Raw genomic sequence first — 16,246 nt, 5'->3', positions numbered from 1 at the left:
CAATTTTAATTTAAAATTGATGCAAAAAGAACAGAAATGGATCTTTAAATTGCAGACCATGCATCCTGCTGGTTTGAATAAGGAAGTGGACTGGTCGGTCTTTATGTAGGAGGAGTAGTGATTGGTTGAAGTGCTGGTAGAACATTTTGATTGGTGAGATCTCGGGGGTAGGAGGGAAGTTTAAATATCAGGAAGTGCTGATGATTTTTTTCAGAGCGTAGAGACGCCGTTGGTTTTTTGTGCTGCAGGGAGGAGCCGTGTAAGGCCAGCTAAACGAGTAAGTCCCATTGTGTTGAATGGCTAGTTAACTGCATTAAAGAAAAAGTTTTTTTCTGAGAGGGAATAGTGCGTTAATGAGTGTGTTTTCTTGCTTCTGATTAGGAAGAATCCCCTGAAGCAGGCGCGATCAGCTGCCGAAACATTGCAATGTCGGGAGGTCGGAGTTTTTAACAGTCACAAAAATAGCGGGTGGTTGAATTGCCTTATAGGCAAGCAATTCGGAGTCACGAGAGGAGGTGTTGGAAGGAGCTCTCACGGAATTGTGTTGAAAAATCAGAGCGGTTTTTAAAACGAACACAAAAAGATAAGTAATATTAAATTACATATATATTGAATAAAAAATAGAAAAATAAAAATTGCCATTTAGTGGGAATTGGTAAATGAGGTGAAAACCTAGCGCTATTGTTGCCATGAAAATGGTTGTAGCCCTGTATAGGGCAAGAGCCTGAGCGATTGAGCACAAATATTCTGATACTAATTCCCTGGGTTTTGAAAAATGTGTTAAGTTTAAGTGATAAGTAGAATAGTCCTCATGTGCTTGAGTATTGTGTATAGATATACAATGTGAGGATATTAGCCCTGTAACATAGAATTATTGTTATATCCCTATACAGCCATATTTTCTTAAGATCATGTCACACATGGCCTGAGCTCCCCAGTGGCTCCCCTGATGAAGAATAGCCATCATTTCTCGTGAGATCTGCTTATTCAACATCTGGCATCCATCTGGAAGGAGCCAAGCTCCTGCTTCACTTTGGATTGCCCCTATCTCTCTGAGTTTTGTCTGGTCATTGTTAAAAAATACCATTCTAGAAGCACAGTCCTGATGTATTCCACACATTAAGAAAGGTGGAAAGAAGGCAAAACGATTACCGGCATGGTTAAAAGGGGAGGTGAAAGAAGCTATTTTAGCCAAAAGATCTTCATTCAAAAATTGGAAGAAGGATCCAACAGAAGAAAATAGGATAAAGCATAAACATTGGCAAGTTAAATGTAAGACATTGATAAGACAGGCTAAGTGAGAATTTGAAAAGAAGTTGGCTGTAGAGGCAAAAACTCACAGTAAAAACTTTTTAAAATATATCCGAAGCAGAAAGCCTGTGAGGGAGTCAGTTGGACCGTTAGATGATCGAGGGGTTAAAGGGGCACTTAGAGAAGATAAGGCCATCGCGGAAAGATTAAATGATTTCTTTGCTTCGGTGTTTACTGAAGAGGATGTTGGGGAGGTACCCGTAATGGAGAAGGTTTTCATGGGTAATGATTCAGATGGACTGAATCAAATCACGGTGAACCTAGAAGATGTGGTAGGCCTGATTGACAAACTGAAGAGTAGTAAATCACCTGGACCGGATGGTATACACCCCAGAGTTCTGAAGGAACTAAAAAATGAAATTTCAGACCTATTAGTAAAAATTTGTAACTTATCATTAAAATCATCCATTGTACCTGAAGACTGGAGGATAGCAAATGTAACCCCAATATTTAAAAAGGGCTCCAGGGGCGATCCGGGAAACTACAGACCGGTTAGCCTGACTTCAGTGCCAGGAAAAATAGTGGAAAGTGTTCTAAACATCAAAATCACAGAACATATAGAAAGACATGGTTTAATGGAACAAAGTCAGCATGGCTTTACCCAGGGCAAGTCTTGCCTCACAAATCTGCTTCACTTTTTTGAAGGAGTTAATAAACATGTGGATAAAGGTGAACCGGTAGATATAGTATACTTGGATTTTCAGAAGGCGTTTGACAAAGTTCCTCATGAGAGGCTTCTAGGAAAAGTAAAAAGTCATGGGATAGGTGGCGATGTCCTTTCGTGGATTGCAAACTGGCTAAAAGACAGGAAACAGAGAGTAGGATTAAATGGGCAATTTTCTCAGTGGAAGGGAGTGGACAGTGGAGTGCCTCAGGGATCTGTATTGGGACCCTTACTGTTCAATATATTTATAAATGATCTGGAAAGAAATACGACGAGTGAGATAATCAAATTTGCAGATGACACAAAATTGTGCAGAGTAGTTAAATCACAAGCAGATTGTGATAAATTGCAGGAAGACCTTGTGAGACTGGAAAATTGGGCATCCAAATGGCAGATGAAATTTAATGTGGATAAGTGCAAGGTGATGCATATAGGGAAAAATAACCCATGCTATAATTACACGATGTTGGGTTCCATATTAGGTGCTACAACCCAAGAAAGAGATCTAGGTGTCATAGTGGATAACACATTGAAATCGTCGGTTCAGTGTGCTGTGGCAGTCAAAAAAGCAAACAGAATGTTGGGAATTATTAGAAAAGGAATGATGAATAAAACGGAAAATGTCATAATGCCTCTGTATCGCTCCATGGTGAGACCGCACCTTGAATACTGTGTACAATTCTGGTCGCCGCATCTCAAAAAAGATATAATTGCGATGGAGAAGGTACAGAGAAGGGCTACCAAAATGATAAGGGGAATGGAACAACTCCCCTATGAGGAAAGACTAAAGAGGTTAGGACTTTTCAGCTTGGAGAAGAGACGACTGAGGGGGGATATGATAGAGGTGTTTAAAATCATGAGAGGTCTAGAACGGGTAGATGTGAATCGGTTATTTACTCTTTCGGATAGTAGAAGGACTAGGGGACACTCCATGAAGTTAGCATGGGGCACATTTAAAACTAATCGGAGAAAGTTCTTTTTCACTCAACGCACAATTAAACTCTGGAATTTGTTGCCAGAGAATGTGGTTCGTGCAGTTAGTATAGCTGTGTTTAAAAAAGGATTGGATAAGTTCTTGGAGGAGAAGTCCATTACCTGCTATTACGTTCACTTAGAGAATAGCCACTAACATTAGCAATGGTTACATGGAATAGACTTAGTTTTTGGGTACTTGCCAGGTTCTTATGGCCTGGATTGGCCACTGTTGGAAACAGGATGCTGGGCTTGATGGACCCTTGGTCTGACCCAGTATGGCATTTTCTTATGTTCTTATGTTCTTTTTCAGTAAATATTAGCATGGTTTTAACCCTTTTTGCTCTGCCGCTCTCTTAGTGGCCTCATCCGCTAGTCTATTACCCCTTGCCTCTGGGGTGGTAAATTTTTGGTGCCCCGGTACATGAACAATTGCCACCTCCTGCGGAAGCATCAAATGCTCCAGCACTTGAATGACTAGCTCTTTATGTACCAGTTCTTTACCTCAGCTGTTAATAAGCCCTCTTTCTTTCCAAATTTTTCCAAAGGTGTGTGCCACACCGAAAGCATATTGCAAGTCTGAATATATTGTTCCCTCCTCTTTTTCCATCAGTTGCAATGCTCGGTCCAGAGCATACAACTCACAAGTTTGAGCTGACCACGTATTAGGCAGTCTCCCTGATTCTACTGCTTCTAGGACTTCCCCGTCGATCACGGCATAGCCGTTGCCCTTTTCCCTGAATACATTTAGATGAGCCATCCACAAACAGCCTCCTTCCTGTGTGTAAGGGCTTATCAGGCAGGTCCGTCCTTACTTTAGTCTGGTACTCAATTATGTCCAGTCAATCATGGGTTACATCTGTTTCCCTTCCTTCCTCTTTCAAGAGGAACTCTGCCGGTCTATGCATGTATCTGTAGTTAGCACCAGATCATCCCTTTCCTTTAAGATAGCTTCATACTTCAATATTCTGGAATCTGTGAGCCACCTATGAGCTCGCTGCATTAGAATGGACCTGACTGAATGTGGAGTGCTCACTATCAGTGCTCCCCCAAATGTAAGTTTTTCCCTTTCTCTTCTACTAACAGAGCTGTCGCGGCGACTGCCTGCACACAACCTCCTCCCTTTTTTTCAGCTTGATCTGCAAGGGTGCTATATTTAACCCTCCCCTGTTGCCGTCTCGCACCCAGACCTCTGGTTCTATGTCAGCCTCATCTTCGGGTGTAAGTGGATTCATGTGGATGACCAGCTGGTCTCCCTCCACTTAGATATGTACTCCTAATTATGTTAACAAATCTCTGCCTAGCAGGTTGCATCCTGCTTCTGGTATATAGAGAAGTGTTCCTTTCACCCTTTTTCCTTGGCTCTCTATATTTGTTTCCTCTGGCACTGTGACTGAAAATTGTTCTCCCTTTACCCCAGAAACTATCATTTTCTTGGGCGTTATCCTGACCCCTGCTGGTAAGCTTACCACTGAGGATCTAGCAGCTCCTGGGCCTACTAAAAAGATTATTTCTTCTTTTTCTGGTCCTACCTCCAAATTTACCAAGGCCTCTCAGCAAGACCTAAAAGTAAGTAGCCCCTGACCTCCCTATTCACTTTCATCCTCCATCACCGAGAAGACTCTTTCTTCTCTCAGCATTTGGGGACACTCCCTTCTTAAAGTGCCCTACCTGCCTGCAATGAAAACAGGGGTCTGAGTTCTCTGGTCGTTCTGATCTTTTATCTTTTCTCCTAGCCCCAGATTCTGGAGCATCTGGGAACGGACACTGCTCTATATCCGGTAACTACTTGAATTCTTTATCTAGCCCCGAGGCACCGTGCTGGTGCCTTTGTTCCTTTTTTGCCTTTCCTGTTCTCTTTGTGCCCTGGCTGCAGCTTCTTCTACTGTACCCCGATCTATTCTGGTATCACCAATAATCTCCCCACGAATCCCCTTAACTATTGGGTGTGCATCTGATTCCCTGACACCTTCACTTTCATATGCCGGGGGAGGGGAAGGGGCACTAGGGAGTGCATGCACTGGATCTATCTGTCGCAAGTGATCCAGGGGAGTCCCATTTCCTTTTCTCTATTTCCCAGGGAAGGTCATTTTTAGGAACTGTCTTAGGCTCTGATATTTTAATGGGCAACATAATTTCCCTGCTGCCTGTCCAACATGTGGCATATTCTGCCTCTTCCTGCTGCTGTATTATTATCCCACCCTGGGTCCAGGATGGGGTATTTTTGTTCAGCAGGGACATCTTGCTGTCCCTGATATTCTCTTTCCCAGACTTTCATTCTAGCTGCCCTAATCATTGCTCTCTCTTCTGCCTTGAACAGGATACCCATAATTGACTTTAGTTCCCCCCCCCCCCCCACAAGTATAAATATTAGGACCTAAAAACTGATCTGCCAGTCCTGTCGAGTCCTCCAGTAAGGATTTAATTTCCTTCTGGAAACTTCTAACTTCTGCACTAGTAAGGGGGCTACTAGCTTACCCTATATTTCCTCCTCCTACCGGTACTTCCCTAAGGGGTCACATGTGCACCTCACTTTTCTTCAGTTTTCTAACCTTCCTTGTAGATCCTAGATTTGGGGTTTTAAGAAAAGGATATTGTTCTGTGTCCTTCTTTAGCAGCTGTACTTCTCTTTTTAATACCGGTGTGTGTGTGTGTGTGTGTTCTCTCTCTCTCTTCCTTTCCCGTTCTGCTTCTTCTTCTTTCTCTCTTTCTTCCTCACTTGCCGCTTCTTCTACCTTGTCCCATATATCATGATTATGGTCAGGGTCATCCTGACCCTTTCAACATTGATCTGGCTTCTCCCTGTACTGGTCCTGGCACAACTATTTGTACTGGCTCTATCACTGGTGCGGGTACATCTGCTACTTGTTGTACGTCTGCCCCATACCTAAGTCAGTAAATGGCTGGTGGCATTATACACTGCTTAGACCATTCAAAGCAGCAATATTTTATCATCTTTTTCTTATCTTTCCCTTTAGTGTAGGACCTATTTTCCCACATTTCTAACATTTTCCCCAAGGGATAGAACCGGGATTGTACTTTTCCCGCATCTGTCTAGGTACCCTATTCCCCACTGGAATCTCTTCTGGAATTTGTCACAGTCACTCAAATGTCCATACGCTTTGCCCGTCTCCGACTGCGGTCCTCGCGGTCCAACAGAAATGCGAATAGGGGCTCCGCACTCACATCGTGTCTCAATTAAGGACGCGTCTCATTCATCATACACACCTTCCAGATTCCACAAATCCACCCACCACAGGTAAACCCCTTAAATAACCATTAAGCTTACCCGGGTGCTGATCAGTTTTTCCTTATTGCCGGCATGCCTGCGCTACTTCTTTCGCTGAGTTCACTAATCGCAGGGTCAATCAGTCCTGCCACGGACCTCCGATGATGAAACCAGGACCATTGGAAGGTTCAATGGGACGCGTCTCCCTGTGTTTAATAACCAGGTATCCGTGGTCAGGATGATCTCAAATCCCGGACGAGCCCCCATCTGTGGGAAGTAAAACAACACACTTTTCCCTTTCGGGAAAGATAAAACAGTGATATTCAGCGAAAGGAGTATTTTTATTGTAACATTTGCAAATGGATGCACACAAAGCCAACACCAGCAGGTGTCAGTAATGAGGCATAAGCTTGCTATTAAAATACAGGGGTTTATATATCCAATTTAGTTCCTCTTTTTAAGCGTTGCGGTCAACTTGTTTTTCTGCCTTGGTACATTTGGGGGGGGGGGGCTGTAAGGGGGAGGTTAGGAGAAGGGGGGTTGGAGGAGGCTTGTGGTTGTTGCTTTTCTTGTACTTCCCTAATTCTAGTCTGGAACAAGAGAAAAGGGGAGTCTGGGGGCTGCTTTCAACATCTACAGCTAACGGTTTCTGCAGAAAGATTTGACTTCACAGAAGCTGCGCAGGCAATTGTGCACTTTAGTTCATTACTTAGGCCTGCTCATGGTCTTAATGACAAGGGGATTTTTATTCAGGTATTGTGTTTCTATATGAGGGGATTTCTGAAGAATATGTTTTAATACTTTTATCTTTCTATTATAATAAAGCTTTCTAGTTAGCCTGTTTCCAACAGTTTTTCACAGCTTCTAACTTCTTCTTTTTATAGTAACTGCGCCATAGACAAACTACATGATTTCTAACAGCAAGGTTATGCTTTTTAGCAGTCAGTTCTTCCCACCCTATCTATAGCTTTAGCCTGACTATAGGGTTATAGCAGTATAGAGTAGGCCACACAAAACATTTTATTTTTATCATTATTAATGTGATAGCAACATCCAAATTCCATTTCTTACATTCTGGTGTGATGATTTTATCTGGTCTGTGGTGCCACAAGTGAGAGGGTGTTTGGAAATGGCACAGAATAGAAACATATTGAAACATATAAATGATGGCAGAAAAGGAACAAATGATCCATCCATTCTGCCCAGCTTATGGTAGTATCTGCTGCGCAGTGCAGGTTACCCCCATGCTTATCATGTTCTCAAACCATAAAAGTCAGGGCCTTCATTGGTTACTGTCTGAATCCAATTTCCTGTTACCCTTTGCCTGGTAACAGGGAATTGGAATTGTGGTATCAGGGTGACTGGGACCCTATCTCATTCCCCACTCAGGCTATGAACCTGAAGATAAATCACATTAGTAAATATTATTTCTTATGTGGTACTCCCCACCTCAAGCAAAGTGGTAATTCATAGTCTGGACCAAGATTGGGCCACACTAGTTTAAGCCAAGGAGAGATTTAGTTTTTTGTCAACCCTAGGCACTATTGGTGATGTTGTACTTATGAGGGCATTTTTGCGCGAGCAGTGTTTTAAAATCAGCCTGTAAGTATGTTGGAAACCCTTCTTCCCTTTTTGACATTTTAATATGGAGCAGTGTTTCCCAAGCAGCGTGCTTTCAGACCTGATTAGGTATGCCACAGAAAAGTCACCACTGCCTGATGCTCAGTTCCAGGCCTGCATCTGGGCTCTGCTCTCAGCAGCTACCAGCAACAAGAGTCACCAGCGGTGGCTATTAAACATGTAGGCTCTCCCTTTTGAGAACATGTATATTCATGCATGCCTCTTCTTTCTAGCTACAGCAGGAACCCTAGAATGAGGTAAGCATGCCGAGCATGGATAGCAAGACCGTGCCTTACTGCACACACAGTACCTCCTCATCTTCCTCCTTTGAGTGCTTCCAGCCTTTGTTTTATCTCCCTGTGTGTGACAGGGAGAGTGTGCACTGAACACTGGATGTGACTCATTCTGAGTGCTGGAGGCAAGATCCGACAGCCTCATGAAGCAGCCAAGGTAACTAAACTGAACTAGCTGCCTGCATCACTCTCCCATCTCCTGCACGTGTTTACAGTAGAACAGGCCCATAAATGTGTGTGTTCCCCCTCTCGTCCTTTATTTTAAAATTTGGAAGAGAGACTGGCGGGCCTGTTTGTGCTTCCAAAGCTCTTTTAATCGAATGAGTCCCCTTCATGTCCGCATTGCCTGCCCTGTGGAAGTTGGTGTGCTACACATTTTTTTATAATATAGGTGTGCCTTGGCTTGAAAAGGTTGTGAAACATTGATATGGAGGAAAATGTTAATTGGCTGCACTTCAAAAAGTGTTTAGATATGTCTGTTTTTATTACATTTTTATTTATACAGAAATAGGACATGTTTTCTTTCTAATTTGGTTCTGAGTACAGCTAATTGCATTAGCATTACATATTCCCTGTTAAGCATAATGCATCTATAATATGGTAACATTTGTTCAATGTGTACTCTAAATTACTTTAAAAAATACTGTCAGAGTGGTGAAATGAAAACTTTTAAACTTGTTAAAATTGTTGTCACCTAATTAGGCAAGCGTTGCATCTCTTGTTTATAAGGTGTTTTTTTTTTATAACCTTTTAGAAGAAAATCTGCAAATCTGAGGATCAGCGATATTCACAACACAATAACTACACTGCTGTTTAATTACTTCTGTAGAGCTTGAGCACCAGTTCATAAATTAGAGCATCCCATCCTTTTCAATAGCAACCAACTGGAGCTGGTTGAGCCAGATGGGCCAAGCCTGTTACTTCAATCTGCAATGCTCAGACATTTAAATAATTTTTAGTTACCTATCCTAATAGTGTCATTTTAATCATAAAAACTACAGACTTGATTCAATTCAGTTTGAGACTAGAAAAGAGGCCATTGCGCATAGCTATTCGGGAGGGTGGTCTGAATAATTTAATTGCTATTCTGTGTTTGAAAAGGCTGGCCTGGAGAGCCTAAATAGCAGCAAATAGGATGTTAGTGAGCATGAAATGACACATTGTGGATGATCTGGCCTCATTAAAATATGAATAGACCTCATTATTCTTTTTCTGACAGAGTTATTCCTCTGATTTTGGTTCTGTTTAGAAAACAGGGCAGAAGAAGTGCACAGAGAATTCAACAAAAGACCTGATCATGAACTAAGTGCAAGCATCCAAAAATGCCTGCCTATCCTTCAACAACTACATCATCTCTTTTAAATACTCCCTGACGTGGTCTTGGCTGCTATTTGTTGACAAGTTTCTGATTGCCCCCAGGGCAGTGGGATGGATGGGGAAGATTGGGTTAGTTGGGGGGGGGGGGGGGGATAACCAAAATGTTATAACTGTTTTCATGACTGTTGTTGTATGTTAGCTTGACATGCTTCAGAACCAAGGTATGTCAAGCTCTGTGTTCTTGTATTATGTAAACAGTTTTAAAGTAAATACTCCCTGAAATACTTATGAGACTCAGCTCTACAGGAAATCATGAGGAAAGGTTGACAGCATGAAGCCTGCAAAGTAGCAGTGCCACATTAAGACAGCCCACATATCAAGTGCATTCTATCAGAAAACATGTTAGATAATTAAGGTAATGGAAAAATCAGTACACAAATGTGTATCAATAGGAATCTCTAAAGCATAACGGGTGGATTTTAAATGCCCTGCTCGCGTAAATCCGGCTGGATTTACGCGAGCAGGGCCCTCGTGCGCCGGCGCGCCTTTTTTGCATAGGCGCGCGCCGAGGCTTTTTTAAGGGGGGGTGTCGGGGGGCGTCGCCAAATGACGCAGCATTTCGGGGGCGTGATGCGTTTGGGGGGCGGGCCCGGGGGTGTGGTTTCGGCCCGGGGGCGTGACTGCGCCCTCCGGAACAGCCCCCAGGTCGGGTCTTGGCGCGCCAGCAGGCCGCTGGTGCGCGCGGATTTACGTCTGCCTCTGGCAGGCGTAAATCCATGGATAAAGGTAGGGGTTTTTTTTAGATAGGGCCGGGGGGGGGGGGGGGGGGGTTAGGAAGGGGAAGGGAGGGGAAGGTGAGGGGAGGGCGAAAGAAAGTTCCCTCCGAGGCCGCCTGGTGCGCCAACAAAAGTACGCGATTGCGCTATTTTTTAAAATCTACCCCTAAGTGTATAACGGTCAATGGGAAGATACAGTAATGAAAAAGTCCACATTCAGCTGCTGTGTGGTTCTGATAGTTAACCTGATACATTTATCCAGCTAACTAGTGCTGTATATTCAGTGGCGCAGCTGCACCCCTGAATATACCCAGATATCCTTAAGTTTATCTGGCTAACTTTAGGACAGGTCTGTGGCCTGACCAGAGTTTGCCTGGTAAGTTATCCAGCTAATTCGACTCGTCCCCAGGACACTTCTGGACCTCCCCTGGAATGCCCCTGATTTAAACGGTCAAATTATAGTCAGTTAAATAGGTATGCGGCTAAAATTTAGTTGGATAAGAGGCCACATTTTCATTTATCTGGATAGCTTCTTAGTTATCCACTAAATGCATTTGAATATGGATCTCATTGTAAATGTCAACAGATAAGACTAAAATGGTGTTAATTACAAACGGGCAGACAGCATAAATTTAAAAAATCAATTGTATTTATTAAAAGAAAAATTGCAGGAGATGTTAAGGAAGCGGAAATAACTACTCTGGGAGCTCAGAAAGTAGGTACAAGCAATCCTAAGTTTCTGAGGGATTGAGATTCAGCTTTGTAACTCTGCCTGTCATAACAAAGCAAAATGCCAGTCGTTTATTTCCTCTTTTATTACTATTTTATATCTTTCTTTGCTATCCACCCATTACATCCTGTATGCCTTTTTATGGTAATCATAGCTCTCTATATATGCTGACATTATACCGTCTTGAGCGCATGCCTACCCCCAGTGCTGGGTTTTTTTGCATGCCATCTGGCACATGGACAAGAGTGTGGCCTTCTAGAGTTTTCCACCAAACTCACAATGGCCCATCAGGTCTGCCTTGCAAGTTGTTTAGGATTTTAGCCACTGTGTGCACAGGTTACCATATGCCTTTTGTTTAGGTTGCAACTGCTGCTCCATCAGGTTATCCCATGCCTTATGTTACATGAGAGCTAATACGATGCACTTAAGCTCTGGCTCTTAATATACAAATCTTTACTAAAGTACTTGCGTCTCATGAATAATTAGCACATTCAGAACTGGATGCATACAAAATATAGAGGCTACTCATATATACACGACTCCTTTTCCTGCTGCACTATGCAAGCGCCAGGAGAGATGGATGCTGCAAACCAAGACTTAATTTCCAGGGACAGTAGCTTGTGGCTACTTTAACTTCTGAAGACTGGACACTTGGTTTCCAGTAGCCAGGTCCTTAGTCAACCCTCAAGCTACTGAGGCTCTAAAGACTATTTGCAACCAATTGACCAAGTACAGAAAAAAAAAACAGGAAATGTCACAAGGCCAACTTTCATCCCAACAAAATGGAGATCTTAGCTGAAGCAGTGGTGGTCTCACATTTCTTGCTGCTTTATGAAAAACACCCTAGGACCTCTGAGAATGCCACTGTAAGAAACAAACATATTCCTCTTTGGGAATGATTAGTCAGTGAGCACAAATATCAGTGAAAGAAGTTTATTTTCACGAGCTTGCAAGCACGGGTGTCATGCAAGTGTAGGCACATCGTTACATCATTCTGCAGCTGATTATATACCCTTAGCCCCCGTTTCATTTCCCCTTTTTGGTTCCCCTATTTCTGCCCCTGCGGTTAGCTCTTTGCCCTAGTCCCTTTTTCTGGTCCCTGTTCTTGCCACCTGTGGCAGGTGTGTTAACTTGCCATTGCGGGTTTCTTTGCTTCTCTGTATTTTGCAGAAAGCTTGTGCAAAAAGCTGGGGAGGGGGTGTGGGGGAGATGTGTTCTGTGGTTATTGCAAGGGGGGTAGAGGGGGTGTCTGGGTTTTGCAGCGAGGCCTCCTACAGCTTCTTTATTACAGTGTCTATTTTACAAAAGGGGCTTGCATAAAAGCTGGTTGGGGGGGGGGGGGGGGGTGGAGGGGGGGGGGTCTACTTTCCACCTTTGCTCTGCCCAGAAGAGATCTGCACTCCTTCCTCTTCAGCTCTAACGATCTGTCCTTAGCAGAGGCATTTTGTGGTTTTGTAATGTAATAAAAGAAAAGGGGAAGGAATGGCTTAAGCTGTCAGGATTTTATACTTTTTTTTAGCAGCAATGTAATAGAATAGCAGCATGTATAAAATCATTAAGATTACATTTTAATCTCCCGCTATATTACTGAAATCGCAACACCCGGAGTCATTTCTCACACCACCCAGCAGCATTCATGTGGTGAAACTCACACTGTTGTTAATAGGAGGCGGGGGATGGCACTCAGAGGTGGAGGAATTCAAATACATGAGGAGAGATGAGAGATGTGGGCGTGGAAGTGGTTCATAAGGTTGCCAGGATCAGGAAGAATGATCGAGGAATCAGAGGAAACTCATGCCTCTGGAAGAATTGGTGGTTCAAAGTGCGATGCTCAGGTCCAGCGGGGGAGGAGAAAAAGGAAACTCCGGAGGCACTGCAAGGCCGCCCGTCTCCTCCCTCTGTTTAAGTTCATGAGTGGGTGAGTGAGGGGATTGGAGTGTGTCTGTCTGAGTGTGTGTGTACATGGGGGGGGGGGGGGGGAGACAAGAGGAAAACGTTTCACCTTTCACACTGCCACCAATGATTCTTTTGTGAGGCTGGAGGGCGGGAGAAGGGCAATGCACCTAGCCCCATCCCACTGCCACCAATGCAGTGCGGGTAGATGTGAATCGGTTATTTACTCTTTCGGATAGTAGAAAGACTAGGGGGCACTCCATGAAGTTAGCATGGGGCACATTTAAAACTAATCAGAGAAAGTTCTTTTTTACTCAACGCACAATTAAACTCTGGAATTTGTTGCCAGAGGATGTGGTTAGTGCAGTTAGTATAGCTGTGTTTAAAAAAGGATTGGATAAGTTCTTGGAGAAGTCCATTATCTGCTATTAAGTTCACTTAGAGGTAGATCTTCAAACAATACGCGCGTGCGTACTTTTGTTTGCGCCACTGGTACGAACAAAAGTACACCAGATTTTATAAGATACGGGCGTAGCCGCGCGTATCTTATAAAATCCAGGGTCGGCGCGCGCAAGGCTGCTCAAAATCGGCAGCCTGCGCGCGCCGAGCCGCGCAGCCTGCCTCGGAGGGAACTTTCCTTCCACCCCCCCGCACCTTCTCTTCCCTTCCCTTCCCCTACCTAACCCACCCCCCTGGCCCTATCTAACCCCCCCCCCCTACCTTTGTCGGCAAAGTCAGCAGGCGTAACTTTGCGCGCGCCTTCCGGCTGCCCCGCTCCGTGTTCCGGTCCCGGGGGCTGGTCCGGAGGCCGCGGCCACACCCCCGGAACGTTCCCGGGCCGAAACCACGCCCGTGTCGCGTCCCCTAAACGCCGCGTCATTCGGCAACACCCCCGACACGCCCCTTTTACGAAGCCCCGGGACTTACGTGCATCCCGGGGGCCCTGCGCGCGTAAATCCGCCCGGATTTACGCGCGCAGGGCATTTAAAATCCGCCCCTTAGTTTTTGGGTACTTGCCAGGTTCTTATGGCCTGGATTGGCCACTGTTGGAAACAGGATGCTGGGCTTGATGGGCCCTTGGTCTGACCCAGTATGGCATTTTCTTATGTTCTTATGTTCTTTTTTTTTTTGTTAAGAAGGCCCCTGGTCTCCCATGGTAATTTGGCTAGGTTTGGCCAAATCTGAGGCAAGAGCCTAACCTTGCGGCCCTTACCACAGCCACAGAATCGCAGGCGACCAGGGCCCTGCATTCGGTATCTATCCATCTATTACAAGATGTCATGTCCTTAATTTCACAACTGTTTCCAGATCTGGCATTGGAATTGGAATCTGATTCTTTCACATAAGCAGCATATGGACGGTGTGAGGGAAGTCAGTTTCACTGGCGGGTGAGTATGATATTTCTTACTTTTTGTTAATAAGTGATATGAATGGTTCCGATTCTTGCATGAGAGAGAAAGTAAACTCAATAGTGAAAAGAACGCTGTAAAGTAAACTGAGTGTAAATTCCTGAGGGGGCAGAAAGAAAGAAATGACAGGAATAATTTCTGCTTCAGAGTCTCGTAAAAGTAAACCTGCAAAAGTCCATGAATTGCAGGCATTAAAGAGATAAGACAAGTAAAAGTGCTTTCAGTTTAAAAAAAGAAACAATTCTCATTGGGAGTAAGCATCTGTATGGAGTTATTAACATCAAGATTGTCAAAGTTTCCACTATCTTGAGACCAAAGGCAAAGAAATGGTTGAGTCAAATTAACTTTTTTGGGAGATGTGTATTCTACAGAGACATGGCTTATAAGAAATGAAAAGCAGAAGTGAGAGAAACCATAACACCATAATTGTTACTGTGAAATTGTTTGGAGAAAACTTGTTTCAGATAATTTGGTTTAAAGGCAATAATCGCTGACTTTAGGCCATAACATGGTAGTTCAGACATGTTTAAATTTAAATTTGCTTTGTTGAAGTGATAACTAAAAAAAAAAAAAAACCCAGAGTGAGAAAATAAGTGTTTACTTTTGTTATTGCTATGAACGATTTGAGAAATAGTATTTATATGGAATACAGATGTTAGTGTGGAAATATAAAAATGTTTTGAACATTTTGAGATGGTGTACATTGATTTTTTGGCACAAAGTCAATTTTGGGTGTAAATTAAATAATTATTATAGTCATTATAAACTGCTTACTTCATTAAAGTAGTGTGTGTGTGAGAGAATTTTGTTTTTGTTTGTTTAATAAAGTAATTGATTCAAGCCTTCTGTAATGTAATGGAGATTACAGACAAAAAGGTCATAGCCCTATTAAAACTGCAATTATTGATGCAATCTATGTACATCATTTAAGTAGAAATCTAAAGAGAAAAATATTAAGAAGTTTTATCATATAGAACTGCAAGAACCCTGCTTTCATTTAATATCGTAATTTCAAGATTACAAGAGATATTGCACACACTATTCTGGCACTTGTCTAAGTGTATACATTAATTTTTTTTAAATAAATTAAGTAGACATTGACAGTGGTGAAGCTATATGCATCTTTTTTTTAAGTGGTTTAGATTCTAACGAGTTCATTTTCAAAGGAGTTACATGTGTAAAATTAGCATATTCATGTAAATAGCATGTATTTGCATACATGCTGTTTTTATAAATATCAAAAGTACACATGTATTTTTGGTTTCACGCGCACATTTACCTGCTTAATGTCTGGGGCGGGGCAAAGAAATGCCATCCCAGACATAAAGTGCCACACTGCCTCCCGGGTGCTCCTCTCTGTCATTGCGATATAATTTGTACCCCGGTATGACAGAGAGGAGCACCCGGGAGGCAGTGTGGCACTTTATGTCTGGGATGGCATAGAGTCCAACAGGATAAACATCCTGCATGAGACTAAATGCACAATCAAATCTTTATGGGTAGAAATCCCTTGTGTGTTGGGGAAGACTATAGTGATAGGAGTATACTACTGTCCACCTGGTCAAGATGGTGAGACGGACAGTGAAATGCTAAGAGAAATTAGAGAAGCTAACCAAATTGGTAGTGTGGTAATAATGGAAGATTTCAATTACCCCGATATTGACTGGGTAAATGTATCATCGGGACATGCTAGAGAGATAAGGTTCCTGGATGGAATAAATGACAGCATTATGGAGCAATTGGTTCAGGAACCAACAAGAGAGGGAGCAATTTTAGATCTAATTCTCAGTGGAGCACAGGATTTGGTGAGAGAGGTAACGGTGGTGGGGTTGCATGGCAATAGTGATCATAATATGATCAAATTTAAATTAATGACTAGAAGGGGGACAGTAAGAAAATCCACGGCTCTCGTGCTAAACTTTCAAAAGGGAAACTTTGATAAAATGAGAAAAATAATTAGAAAAAAACTGAAAGGAGCAGCTACAAAGGTAAAAAGTGTGCAAGAGCCATGGTCATTGTTAAAAAATACCAT

Source organism: Rhinatrema bivittatum, chromosome 1 (genome assembly GCF_901001135.1).
Source record: "Rhinatrema bivittatum chromosome 1, aRhiBiv1.1, whole genome shotgun sequence".
Classification (NCBI taxonomy): domain Eukaryota; kingdom Metazoa; phylum Chordata; class Amphibia; order Gymnophiona; family Rhinatrematidae; genus Rhinatrema; species Rhinatrema bivittatum.
The sequence above is the reverse complement of the archived record's forward strand: the minus strand, read 5'-3'. Positions refer to the sequence as shown.